This window comes from Trichosurus vulpecula, chromosome 8, assembly GCF_011100635.1.
Source record: "Trichosurus vulpecula isolate mTriVul1 chromosome 8, mTriVul1.pri, whole genome shotgun sequence".
NCBI classification, from domain to species: domain Eukaryota; kingdom Metazoa; phylum Chordata; class Mammalia; order Diprotodontia; family Phalangeridae; genus Trichosurus; species Trichosurus vulpecula.
The window spans coordinates 164,733,679-164,747,520 of record NC_050580.1 but is presented as its reverse complement, the minus strand read 5'-3'; the positions used below and the strand labels follow the sequence as shown (position 1 = coordinate 164,747,520).

General features: G+C 35.8%; 1 protein-coding gene across 1 annotated transcript in view; it reads left to right on the top strand.

The window, feature by feature from the left end:
* Window positions 1-13,842, top strand: part of UNC13C (unc-13 homolog C) — a 580,271-nt gene that overhangs the window by 400,147 nt on the left and 166,282 nt on the right. The gene's annotated exons all lie outside the window — the stretch shown is intronic.

Below are 13,842 nucleotides of genomic sequence, written 5' to 3'. Positions count from 1 at the left end.
AGGGAGTTAAAATAAGCAAAAGAACAAAACAAACAAAATGCAGAAGCTAAAGGATAAACCTTTGGAGACACACATAGTGATAGGTTTTCCACTAGCCACAGAGCATGGCTTGATAGAAGATCAATCAACATAGACATTATGTCAAGACCTACCTCAGATTCTGGTTTTGTATGACCTCACATTTAACATAAAGGGTTCTAGGTATATTCATTTATATCCTTTCCTATTTCTCTGCCTTTTATTTTCCAAAGGCCATTATTTTAAAGAAAATATAGGGATTTCATTTACTTTTAGGCCTTAAATCAAAATTTTGTCTAAAATTTTTAATAAAACATTTTTTGCAATTTGATTTATAGAAACATGGAAATCTATATTTTGTGTTTAATAAATGGTGCTTTTATTGATGTACATTCATTAGTAACTGAGAATTCTTTTAATTTTTTTATTTTAGAATAAATTTTATTAATCTTTTGTTTTCTACCACCTAGACTTTTCTACTGTATCAGTCTTCTCCTCTTCAAAAACTCATTTCTTATTCAAGGAGGGTGGGGGTAGGAGGAAGAGAAAAAATTAATAAAAAGTGATCAATATATCAAAAAAATCTGACATAAGATACCTGTGTATACCTACATACCATGTATACCTACATACCTCTGCAAAAGAATGATGGAGGGAACTGTCTTGATATATTTCTTCTTTGGAGCCAAGTTAGTTCTTATGATTTCACATAATTCATTTTCAATGGTTGTATAGTTGTTGTTTCCATTTACCTTATTTTGTAGTTGTTATATAAATTGGTTTCCTTATTCTGCTTATTTTTCTTTGTATCAGTTCAAGCAAATTGTTCCATGCTTCTCTATATTCATCATGTTCATCACTTCTTACAGCACAGTAATAAAACCTCTTTAATTTTTAACGCATTGAACTCTAAATTTTCAGAAGGACTCTCCTTTTAACTATTTTAAATTATGGACAAGTTATCATATAGGCCTTTGGAAACTCAGATTATGTGACATTATTACCAATTAATTAGTTAGCCACATATCCCTTGCAGTGAAGTCAAGGTTTTGCACTCTTTTCTATTAGGAACCATCTTCCCAGCCAGTGGGTAAAGGTTGAGAGATACCTACCTTGTGAAAGAATTAAGTTCCTTAATTCTTGTTTTCAGACAAAGAAGTTGAGATCAGATGGCAAAAAGGATTCATGCATGATCTCTCATTGTATGATGGAGAACTGGAGTTAGGCTTTTCCATTTATCCTATCATCTTATTGAAGTTATATGCTGTAAGGAGTTTTGATGATACTAAAAAGTCCAGACTAAGGACTATTAAACAGCAGGGAAACTTTGGTCTCCTAATTGCAAATCCACTGTAGCATGTAATCCACTTTTATAAAAATTATTAGAGAAATAAAACCAGAGGGAACATTTTATTAGTGAGAACAGAGTATCAAATTCAGTTTTGTTTCTAATTTCAGTCGAATTTTGCTGTTTCTCTTCTCTCTCATCTACCCTCTACTTCTCTTGGTTGCAATTCTTCTACCTTCTTTATCTTCGTTAGGTCATTCTTTTCTTATATTCTACAAGTATTTCTTAAATGTTTACCATATGTCAGGCACTGTATAAAAAGAAAAACAAAAAAGACAATCTCTGCCCTCAAGGAGCTCACATTCTAATGTTCTAAACATGGGAGAAGACAACATATAAAAGAAAGATGAAAGAGAAAGGGTGGGAAAAGCATACGCCTGCACATTGTGTCAAAAGCAATTTGTATTAACAGTAGTAGGTCCCAGAGTGGAATGAAGGAGCAAACCTGACTGGCTTGGGAGTTCCATCAGGAACAACCAGTTGAAAGAAGGAGCTATAGGGTTTCCAAGAAAAGAGAGATGATTGAGCACATTGGTAAAAATAGCTTTCAGGGTTAGAAGGCTGCTGGAGCATGGTGAAGAAAGAAGTGCAGACAGTCAGGAGTATATACATCTTCAATCTATGGTTCATTTTAAGGAAGGACCCCCAGAATATTCATGTTTACTCCTTCATTCCTCTTTGGTACCCACAACTGATTTTCCAGTCTTCTTTTGCTGCCTTTGCATGGGTGTCCTTCCCCTTGACTTTCAAATTCCATTCATGTGTTATCTTCCCCCATAAAAACAGTAGAACATAAGTGTCTTCAGTGCAGGAATTGTCTTTCTTTTCTTTCAAGCTCATACAATCAGAGATATTTCCTTTGCTGGTATTCTTGGTCTTAAGATTAACTCTCCATACTCAATAAATATTTTTAGAAACTTGATTTTCTACCTTGCAGAGTTTTTAAGAAAACATTTTGACAAATTTAAAATGCTATAGGATGTGTTAATAGTATTTGGAATTTAATTATATGAATATTAATCAAAAGAACAAGGTGTACAGAGCTATTTGCTCTCTAAATCCTATCCTAATCTGTGCCCTCAGATTTCATACGCTTTGATGGTAATCTCCATTAGAATTAATTTAACATTTATTACCCACTTGTTCTGCCCAAAGTTGTGAGACACATCTAGTCAGCCCAAAGCATAGTTATGAAGTAGATGAAGTTGTTTTTAGTGCTCACTACTTTCTACTTTACAACTCTACTTTCTAACACTTAGTACCCTCTAGCAGGCACCCTATTCTTCCTACCTACCTAGAGTCTCTTGTTTCTCTACCCACCCAAACCTACCCTTTTCCATACCATACTCTTCAACCTTCCCAGATCCTCTTTTGTCCAACAATCCATCTCCCAAGTAGAAATATACTACAAAGAGACTAGTGTCCTTTCAGCTCATACCTCCTGGGCCTTCTTAAGAGGAGAAACTAGGCTTTATAGGTGCTGACAAGCTGGGTCCTATCCTATTGAAGCCCCACCTTGTTTGTGTTTTCCTGCCAGTTCTCAGTGATCTCTCCCCTGAATTTCTATAGTATTTATTATCCATAATTCTGATTTGTCACTTAATCATATGATGCAACCTATTACTGCTTGTCCTTCCTGTGTATATGCCTTGTTCCTCTAATGTGATTACAGTAGAAGGAATCATATCTAATACCATGCACAGTGTACACTCAATTATTTTTTACATCATTGGTGAGAATAATAAGGAATTCATTTCAATTTAATTCCACAAGCATATATCAAATGTCTGCTGTGTACAAGACATCATGCTGAGAGCTGGGAATACAGAGTCAAAAATTAAGCAGTCTCTGCCCTCAAGGAGCTATAATGCTCCTTGAATGAAGGAATAAAGGAAAGAAAAATGATGCAATGAATCTTTCAGATGACAAAAAATGGGTATAGAGAAAAATCAGTACTTCAATCTAAAACCCTATTTGGAGAGATATGTGTGTGTATTTAAATAAAAGGATATTAACTTTCAGCTTTACTGAAGGAAAAAAATTATTAAAAATAATAATAATAATAATTAACAATTGCCAAGTTATGTATGAACCATTTTAGTGCTGAGTATTTAAGACACTGTGGCTTTTCTAATTGGTGGTTTTCCTCATGGTTTTGTTTGGAAATGAAATAATAATTGGCTTTCACAGAGGGCTTTGAACTTTGGATAGTATATACATCACCTCATTGTGCAAACAGTTCCGCTAGCCATAAAGTATACGCTTATTCTAGGGTAAGTCACCAAAGCATGGAGTGTCCTTATTTCAGAGGCAGCTGGATTTGAGTCATGGTTTTTTACATACATAGTCATCTCTCACTCATCTGTCACTAACAGAAGGGAAAAAATGGTTCAAGGTGATGGGTAGTCTGGAAAAAAATTCATCAATATTTGGCTTTCTTTAAGGTGTCTTATATTTACATTGCTAAGTGTTTTGGATCTGAAGGTTCTCCAAGTTGAAAGCAAACTATTAAGACAGTAACTTAAAGTAGTTCAATTCAAGTAATAGGGAGGTAATAGTCCCACTGTACTCTGCTCCTGTAGGAATTCATTTGGATTGTTGTTTTCATTTCTGGCCACTATAGTTTAAGGAGGGAATGGATAAGCTAGAGTCTGTCCTGGATGGGGAATGGCCTTGTCCTGTGAGAATCTGTTTAAGGAAATGGGCTTGTTTAAATTAGAGAAAAATGACTTGAGGATGAGTTACATGGTAAGTGTCTATAAGTGACAAAGCGATGTTATATAAAGAATTAAATGTGTCCACTTCAGCTCCAAAGGGCAATACTTGGAGTAGCGGGTAGAAAATGCAAAAGGGGGTGGGAGCAATTTAGGATTGTTTTCAAGCAAAACTTCCTAATAATTGGAGCTCTTCAAAAGTAGAGTGGGCTGTCTCAAGAGATGGTAGGATCCCACCCCTCTCCTTGGAGATCTTTGAGCAGAAGCTAGATACCCACTTGTAGAATATATGGTAGTAGGGAGTTCCTTTCTATGTAGGTTGAACTAAAGGACCTCTTATGGTCTCTTGCAGCTCTAAATCTGTAATTCTTATGATTCTCTCTCCTAATTTCATGCTGAGGATAGATAGGATCACCAAACAGAATGACAAAGAGCCAGTCAAAAACCACGCTCTTTTTTCAAACTTGCTGATTCCTTTGTACTCCATGGAGAGGTTACTGCAGTTGTTGCAATCACTCCTGACAGGCAACATAAATAAAAATCCCATTGCATCAACAAAATATTTCACTATGAAAGGAAAGAAATACTGTAGCCTTTGCCATTCCTGTGTTTGTTCAAATAACTTTTTATTTTTATTGAGCCCCAACTTTGTGCCTTCTTAGGTCTATTCTTTAGGTTAGTAATGCCTTTCCCCTTCTAGCTTTCCAAGCACCATCCTTCTTTTTCAAAGATCTGTTGAAATAACCCCACTTTGATGAAAATTTCTCTAAATGGGAAATGGACAACGATTTTCCTTCACAACTCCAGGAAACTAACTACAGGGTAAAATCCAAGAAATTTATGGGTTCTATATGTTGTAACTATGTTTTTGTACATCTACATGTGTGTGTGTGTGTGTATGTGTCCTGAACATCAAACTGTCTTTGTGTCTCTATCAGCAAGGCAAGATTTATGACCTCAAAGATGACCATGAACGTGGCTATACAATTCAGAATCGCAAAGTATAAAAGATTCTCCAGGTAGAAAGCAGAGGAAGTATAACATGACACCAGAGGATCAAATCCCAGAACCAGTAATTCCAATTCAATATAACACTAATTGTATTCCAAAACCAGTATGTCCACCTCAACGTAACAACAAGGAAATTATAACACAATATTGCAGCAAGGAACCAAGTCATCCTGTAACCTCATGAATCCCGACTGTCTGCTTGCCTGAATTCACTCCCCACTCAGTTCTCTGGTCTCCACAGCTCCTTGGTTTCCACTCTCCTCTCTGCACTCTCTCTGCAGCTCTGTCAACTTGGAATTCTTACTCCTTCACCCTGGGCTAAATTCTGAAATCCGACCCTACAATGGCTTCCTTCTGAGTATGTATACTCTTTTTAGGGCCTGAGGGCTTCACATCCAATCAGCAGAAGGCTGTGGGCCTGGGGCTTATTAGTAAGTAGAATGTAGGCCTGGGGCTTAGCACATAGTAAGTAAAGGGTGTAAGCCTGCCTACAAAGAAACCTCTAATCAAGCTTCCCTTAAGTGGCCCCATTTGAGGCCTATTGAGTGGGCTGGAAAGATCTTTAGTCACTGATTGGCATCACAGTGTCTTATTTAAATATATAGATGCATATGTATGCATTTATCCTATTGAACAAATTCAATTGAACTAACTTTTTAACACCAATTATGTGCAAGGCATTATGCTGGGCACTGAGGTTATGGAGACAAAAATGAAGCAGTCTCTGCCTCTAAGGAGTTCACATTCTTGTGTTCATTTTTAAGTGGTAGTTAGAACCATAGAAATTTTAGACCTGGAAGAAACCTTAAAAATCCTCTAGTCCAACTCCCTCATTTCATAGATGAAGAGAGCAAGGCTCAGAGAATGAAACTGATTTGTACAAAGACATACCGTGAGTAGCAGATATGAAATTTAAAAGCACGTTGTCTGACTCAGATCCATTCTTTTAAATTTAGTGCACTGCTTCTTCATATTATTCTTTCCTCTCAACATTCAGTCTATCCAAATAAGTTGAGTATTGGACCAGTAGAGCAGGATGAAATATTCCTGGGTAAAATCCAAATCCATGATCTTTGACCTTTTGGGCCAGTATCTTATCAGATAGGCCAATGAGATACCAAAATATCAAGAACCATGTTAACTTCATAGGGCATCCACATATTGTGTGGACACTTACTGACCACTGTTGAGTAGAGTAATATTCAGCACAATTCTCCCACATAGCCTTATCTCCCATGTAGAATGATGAGTGTTACAAATATTCAGCACAATTCAAGCATCTCACATCCATCTCAGGGGATGGAGCAAATTATTATGAACCTCCCAAAGGAATACTTAACATGGCACCAAAGCCACCATCCAAGTTTTGTATTTATCAACTATTCGAAAATAAGCACTATATAGATAAAAAGTGTCTTGTAATAAAGTAATTTGATATACAGAAAATAGGAAATTGAGACTGTAGGAATGGAAGGAAACTTGCCTTTGCCTCCACAGTGGAGTCATTGTTGACGTTACTCATCCCCAATATTCAAACAATCTACAATTTTAAATTTTTGTTTCATATACAAAAATCTGTTTAAAAGTGGGTGCACTTAAATTATAGTGAAAGAATATGCATTTCCAAATGAATACTAGGAAAAACACCCACCTACTATAAAATATTCTGATTCTTCTGCAGCATTAGGCTTTCTTCCTTTCATAATTTTAATGAAGCATTTTTATTCTAGTGGTAAAATATTCATACTGCTCATTGGAATTCAAGAGATTAAATTTTGTACAAAATTATTATACTGCAGTATGGGGAACTAATTAAAGGGTTTTTTTTTAAAGTTAATGAGATAGAGGGAACTTAGTTGTCATAATTAAATAAGGAGGAGGATTGATGGCTAAGTAAATTCACAAGAATCATTCACTTTAGATAAGATAGATTCAATTTTGTCAACTTAGTCTATCACTGAGTGAAAAATAATGAGTAGAAATAAAGGCAATTAGTAGTCTGTTTTGGAATCTGACTTTGGAATTTTGTTCATTTTATTGTTAAGTAGCAAAGATTTATTTAAAATATCAATGGAGAAGTGTTAACAAACTTAATTATTTGAAGTTCTTTTAAAATTTACTGTGTAATATGTGTCTTCATTCTTTTTAGAGATCTGGGGAAAGCAAGTATATGGATGTTGGTACGATTACCACCTCGATTATCAGGAATCGCTTTATCTGATAACATCAGAAAATATACAGCTTGAGAATCATGAAAGAAATAAAAAGGCCTCAAAGCTGTCAAAGTAGCTGTCCCAAAATCTATATATGAAAGTTTATGCACTTTATTCATGGAGAGTCCCTTCACTCGCTCTCTATTTATTTTGATAACTCAACAAGTCAAATAAACTCATTTCCACATCTTCATCATATTAAAAGCATTAAATCAGCAAGATGGTGGACTATGCCAATATTCAAAAGGGTCTGTTATTCCATCAGTTAAGATCCCCTCCATAGATGTAGATTACAACCCATCCATGCTTTCCAACACTGTGTGATTCTTACCTATATTCTCTCCTAAATATTGCCATACAGCCAATGTCCTCATGACCCTACTCACTTTCTCCCAATACCCCAAAGGTACTGATGAAATGTATTCCCTGCCCATTTGTCATTGCTTTGCTCTTTCCACATGATTAACCCCACTTTATTTTCTTTCATACAATTCCTTGTTGGAATAGTTTACTCCTGGTTTTCTTCAGGGTTCTTTGTTGGCTATATGTTGTAAGCTAAAAATCACCCACCATGCAGTTTTCCACTGTAGACAGCTAGGTGACACAGTAGATAGAGTGATGGACCTGGAGTCAGAAAGACTTGAGTTCAAATCCAGCTTCAAATATTTACTAGTTGTGTGACCCTAAGCAAGCCACTTAACCTCTATTTACCTCAGTTTCTGAAAATGCAAAATGGAAATAATAACAGCACTTTCTTCATACAGTTATTATCAGGATCAAATGAGTGCCTGGCATATAATAGGCACTCTATAAATACTTAATTCCCTTCCCTTCCCCCATTGCCTTCTGTGTGCTCTTTACCTTCAGGTCTTTGGAAGGGGTTGTGTTGTACACCTAGTCACATCATACAATACCACCAAAAAGATGTTAACCAAGATGCTTTATGGATTATTTCAGTCTCCTCATTGTGAAAATTAATATATGTTAATTATAATAATTTATGTCATTACAATTTCTGTAACTTAACTTCTGGATAAAATTATTATAGTCAGCATCAATGCCCTTTCCATTATGTATTTACTATTTTTATTTTAATAACACTTAAATAACTCAAAGTCAAATATCTTAAATTTCAAGCCAAATCCTTTTCTCAGTATCATTATTTTAATTGTTTGTTGTACATTTTTATCATAACTATGATAATAGTCTGACAGTAAATCTGACTTATTCATCATAGTGGCATATTCTTTGTTTTTAAAATAAAGGTTTAGGAATAAATGGTCTCTAAGGTCTCTTCTGAGTCTCTATCTCTATCTACAATTCAGGCATAACTCTGTTATGGTAATTAGGGTGGGACTTTTTTTTACTCTTTTCCCTTTTATAATGCTAAGGTAATCAACTACCTTTGATGAGTTTTGCCTTTCAAATGTAATGGCAAGCAAAGTGGACTTTCTGTTGTCTTTAATTCTTTAATTCTTCTTTAATTGTTGTTTCTTTAATTCAATCAAGAGTCTTTGACCTACTTAAGAAACAAGAAAGTCTAGTTCACATAGGTTTGAGTCCCATGTTTGTGACACCTGAAGAAGCATCACATGGTTTTAAGTCAGATGGTTGTGATGCCCTCTGACCCTGAGAAGGGTATATAAGATTTGAGGTTGGTGTTTTGTTTTGGGGCTGTCACTCACTAGAAGAGTGTTGTGTGATTTGACCAGATGAGACTCTGAGTAGCCATTGTTAAGAGTGCCCCACTCCCCCCAGCTTTGAAAATCCAGATGTTGGTGCTTCTCTTTTTGGTAACTATGTATATGATGTCTTGATCAGACAAAGACTATCTGTTGATCTGTTTGTAGTTTCTGTTTGTAATTATTCTGAAGTTCGGGGTGCTGACTTTTTTCCCTGAACTAAGTGAATGATATATGTATGTTTAATTAAACTGAGATTGTTAACCCCTTAAAGTTTTTGCTTTCCTTAGAAAAGCAGATCAAAGAACCTGTGCTAGCAGTCTTCCAGTGTGCTTTTGTTGTTGGTCTTTCACCCTCACAATAGCTGCTAGCAACATTGTTGTTACAAACTCCCATGGCATCAGTAAAAAGTCTTCTTTCTATCTTTTAAAATGTAGCTAGTTTCAGTCTTTGTGATGCTTCCATGTCCAGTGCCAACCAATTCTTTCTCTTTTTTTTAAAAAAATTGTTCTTTATGTAAATGTGTAAAGATTCTGTATTATCTAAAAATATTTATCCTTCTCATTTCTTTCTCTTGAACCACTTTTCTACATATATTTCTCCCTTTTACCATCTTTGCAATGAAGTCACCAAGTATCAAAATATATGTTGAGTTAGGTTTGTCAAGTCTGATCAAGCTCTTCAGAAAACTTCTCTTCTATTTCATCCTCAGGATCTGATAGATGTTGGTACATAAATTTCCATTATTTCCATGATGGTATTTTTGGCAAATACTTATTAATACTGTAATACAAGATGACCCAATGTGCCCTGAAATAATATTTCTTATAGTCTTTGGGCCTATGTATGTATAAACCCACCTACTAACTCCTTTCTTCACTCCTCCAAAGAATACTGTGACCCATCATCATGTGCAAAGAAAATCAGCAGGCAGGAAATTTTGAGATTTAACACAAAAGATAGACTGAGGCTACCAGAAATATATAGAAATTCTTCTGTGTCCTTTATTATCTCATTTCAAACACTGATTATAGGAAGAAATCCTATGATCATGCTAGGATGACTATCTCCCCAAACTTGTTGTTTAGGGTATGCTCATATTCTGCCTTTTTTCTAAGTTTCCAGGTGAGATGGCATTTTAATTCCCATTTTAGCACTCAATGTGGGCCAATTTTCATAATGGCTAACTACAGAGGGTTACCTTAGAGGGGGTATCTTTTCTACCTCTCATCATTGCTCTAATTCTGTTTAGCTTATTCTCTGTGCCTTTGTGCTGGTTGTCTTCTCCCCATTCCTGTAAGTCTCTCCCTCCTCATGTCCACCTCCTAGAATCCCTTGTTTTCCTCCAGCCTCAACACAGATAACACTTGATACATGGAAACTTTCCTGAACCCCTGCCTCCCAGCTGTTGGTGTCTCTCTACCTTCCCATGACCATACATTTATTTCATATGTATTTTAAATACAATTGTGTAAGAGGGGTTGGCATGCTTGTGCCCAGAACTCCTAACATGGAGGCACCCTGCAACAAGACCTCTTATAATTTTAAATAAGTATGTCTTCTTCAACAGAAAGTAAATTCCTTGAGGACAGGGACTATTTGATTTTTGTTTCTGTGTCCTCAGCAGCTAGCACAGTGCCTTACACATTGTACCCAATGCTTGTTTATTGGTGGATTTTGTATTTTCCCTCCAAATATCAGAGACATATACGTAACTAATTTTCAATGAATTTCCAAAAACTGATCAAATGATACCTCCTCCCCACAAGTTTAACTGAGGTTAATATTATATGTAAATATAATGGTTTATGGAATTTGGGAAGTCTCTGATAACACTGCAAATATCCTTTGTTGAATTAGCAAAAACTGAAAGTAGATACAATTGGTCTCTTGGGCTACCACTGGAGTCTATGGTGTCTGAAATTGTTATTAATAACAATTTATGGAAATTGGTAGTTTCTGGGAAGTATAAGAGCTAAAGGGAAAGTCTAATTCTTAATGGTTCCCAGGAGCCTATCTGTGGAAGGAGGGCTGGGTAGAATTGTTTTTCTGTGTTAAATCCAAGGTTTATTCAATGCAATCTGACCTACCAAAAGTGCTACTAGAATCTTTGCAGACCTGACTGCAGACATCTCAGGGACAGAAACCTTCTTAGGAGCTGACTCTGATTGGTCTAAAGGAAGAAATGTTTTCTATATGAGCTCCCCTCCTCCTCTGTTTTTATCCTTCAGGAAAAAAAAGACATCAAGGGCCTCTCTCTAAAATGGGGTTCTTAACCACTTAATCTAGAGTTTGTGAACTTGTTTTTTTAAATTTTCAATGTAATTCACTGCCTTTGTAATCCTTTGTATTCATTGTATTTTGTTAATTTAAGAATATTAATCTGAGAAGAAAACTGGGCGTCTAAGAGGATAGAGCACTGTACTTGGAGTCAGAAAGACCTTTGCTTTAAACATGCTTCAAACACTAGCTGTGTGACCCTGGGCAAGTCACTTAACCTCTGTCTGCCTCAGTTTCTTTATCTATAAAGCACCTACTTCCAAAGGTCATTGTGACGATAAGATGAAATAATAGTTGCAAAGCACTTTACAAATCTTAAAGTATTATATAAATACTGTTATCATTTTAATTATAATATTACTGTTATTATGGAGTCCATAAGTTTCACCAGACTGCCTAAAAGGTCAATGATACAAAAAAGCTTACTAACCCCTACCTTAAAATTTTGTGACCTACAGTTGTCCTTTCCACATTGCGACTTGTGGTTTTGATATATTGCGGGTTGGCATAAGAAATTAAATGGGAATTTTGCGGGAATTTTGCGGAAGCAGCAGATGACACATGAAGGCTAGCAGATGCCATAGAAAAAATTTAGAAACTCAGAAATGCATAAAATATTCAAATGATATTGTATAATATCAACATATTTCATCTTTTAATACCATAATAATTTATACTTCTTGGGTATGAAGGGAGGGCCAAAAATTTTTATGTGGATTTTCCAGCCCCCTGGGGCACCTCACCCTTAACCCCCATGATATGGAAGGGATAACTGGACTGTTATTGTTGTTGTTCATGGTCCTTAATTCTGGAGGACGAATGACCAAGAACACACATAAACAAGGAACAGACATTAGAAAAAGGCCAGAGGTCTAGGTAGAATTGGCATGCCTTACTTCAAAATAGGGTCATGTTCATCTCATACCAAGTTGCTTATAAGAGGAGCCAGCATACTCAGGGATATGATTTGAAGAATATCTCCCCCAATAATGCCTGAAGTTCTTCTGTTACTATTTTATTCTTTTATGTTCCTTACTAAGGCAAAGATGTTCTTATGAAGCATAACACTGATAACACTGGGAACTGAGGTATACCAAAATAGCCCTAAGGGGGGAAGTGGGAGGGCAAGAGAGAAGGACTCAATGGAAAAATTGCTTTTAAAAGATCAACAGTCTGTACTACGTATATGTTAGAACCTTCCCAATAATTTTAGGGGTGAAGCATGGATGCCCGTTATCACCACTATTATTCGATATTGTACTAGAAATGCAATAAGAGAATATAGCAATAAGAGAAGAAAACGAAATCGATGGAATTAGAGCAGGCAATGAGGAAACAAAACTTTATTCTTGGCAAATGATATGATGGTATGCTTGGAATTTGGAACTCAAAATTTTAAACAATTAAATGTTAAAATCATTTTTATATCTAATTGGGGAAAAGTGAAATATTATTCATAGAAAAAATATCAACCACCTATGATTCTACCATTTTGCTTTATGGTGGGCCTTGGTGGTAAACTCTATTATCTTAGTACTTCTGCTCTTCAGTATCAGTTGATTTTATAAATTGATTGGCTTGATCTTTGTTCTGATCATTAAAACAAAGATGTTATTTGATAATACTTAGATCTCTTTATTGAACACTGAAATCTAGCTCACTCTACAGACTTCTTATTTTTCTAAAATTTAGCTGGGAAGTGGAAGGCTAGGATTTATTAAACTACTAGCATTTATTAAACACTACGTGAAAGGCATTGGGCTAGGTGCTGGGAATACAAAGAATAGAGAAACATCCTACCTTCAAAAAGCTTCTATTTTAATATGGAGCACAGCAAGCAAACAGTTATATACATGGAAGCTATATACCCTGTAAATGGGAGGTGGTCTCAAAGGGAAGGCGCTAGCAATGAGTAAGACCTAGAAAGGCCTCTTGCAGAAAGGAGGGAGAAATAAGTGTGTGTGTGTATACACATGTATTATATATATACATATATATATATATATATATGTGTGTGTGTGTGTGTGTATTTATGTGTATATATTTATGTATATATTATGTATTTACATATATTATATATAATAAGCTCCTACTGTGTGCCAGGCACTTGCTAAGCACTTTTTTTAAAACAAATATTTTCTCACTTAATCCTCACAGCAGTTCTGTCAGGTAGGGGCTGCTATTATTCCCATATTACAGTTGAGAAAACTGAGACAAACAGAAGTTAAGAGATTTGCCTGGGCTAGGGTCATACAGCTTGTAATTGTCAGAGGCTAAATTTGAACTCAGGTCTTCCTGACTCTAGGCCCAGCCCTCTTTCTTTTGCACTACTAGCTGCCTCTGACATCTGAACTGCAATTCGAAGGAAGCTGGGGAAGCCAACAGCCAGAGGCAAGAAAGAAAACATTCTATTCAGTTCAACAAGTATTTTAAGGGACTACCACTTGTCTGGAATCATCAGGTGCTAGGAATTCAAAGTCAAAAATAAATCACTCTTTGAACTCCAGGAGTTTAGCTTCTACTTGCATATCTAAGTGACAAAAAAGTGGATTGTGGTTTGTTTGTATTTGCTCCCT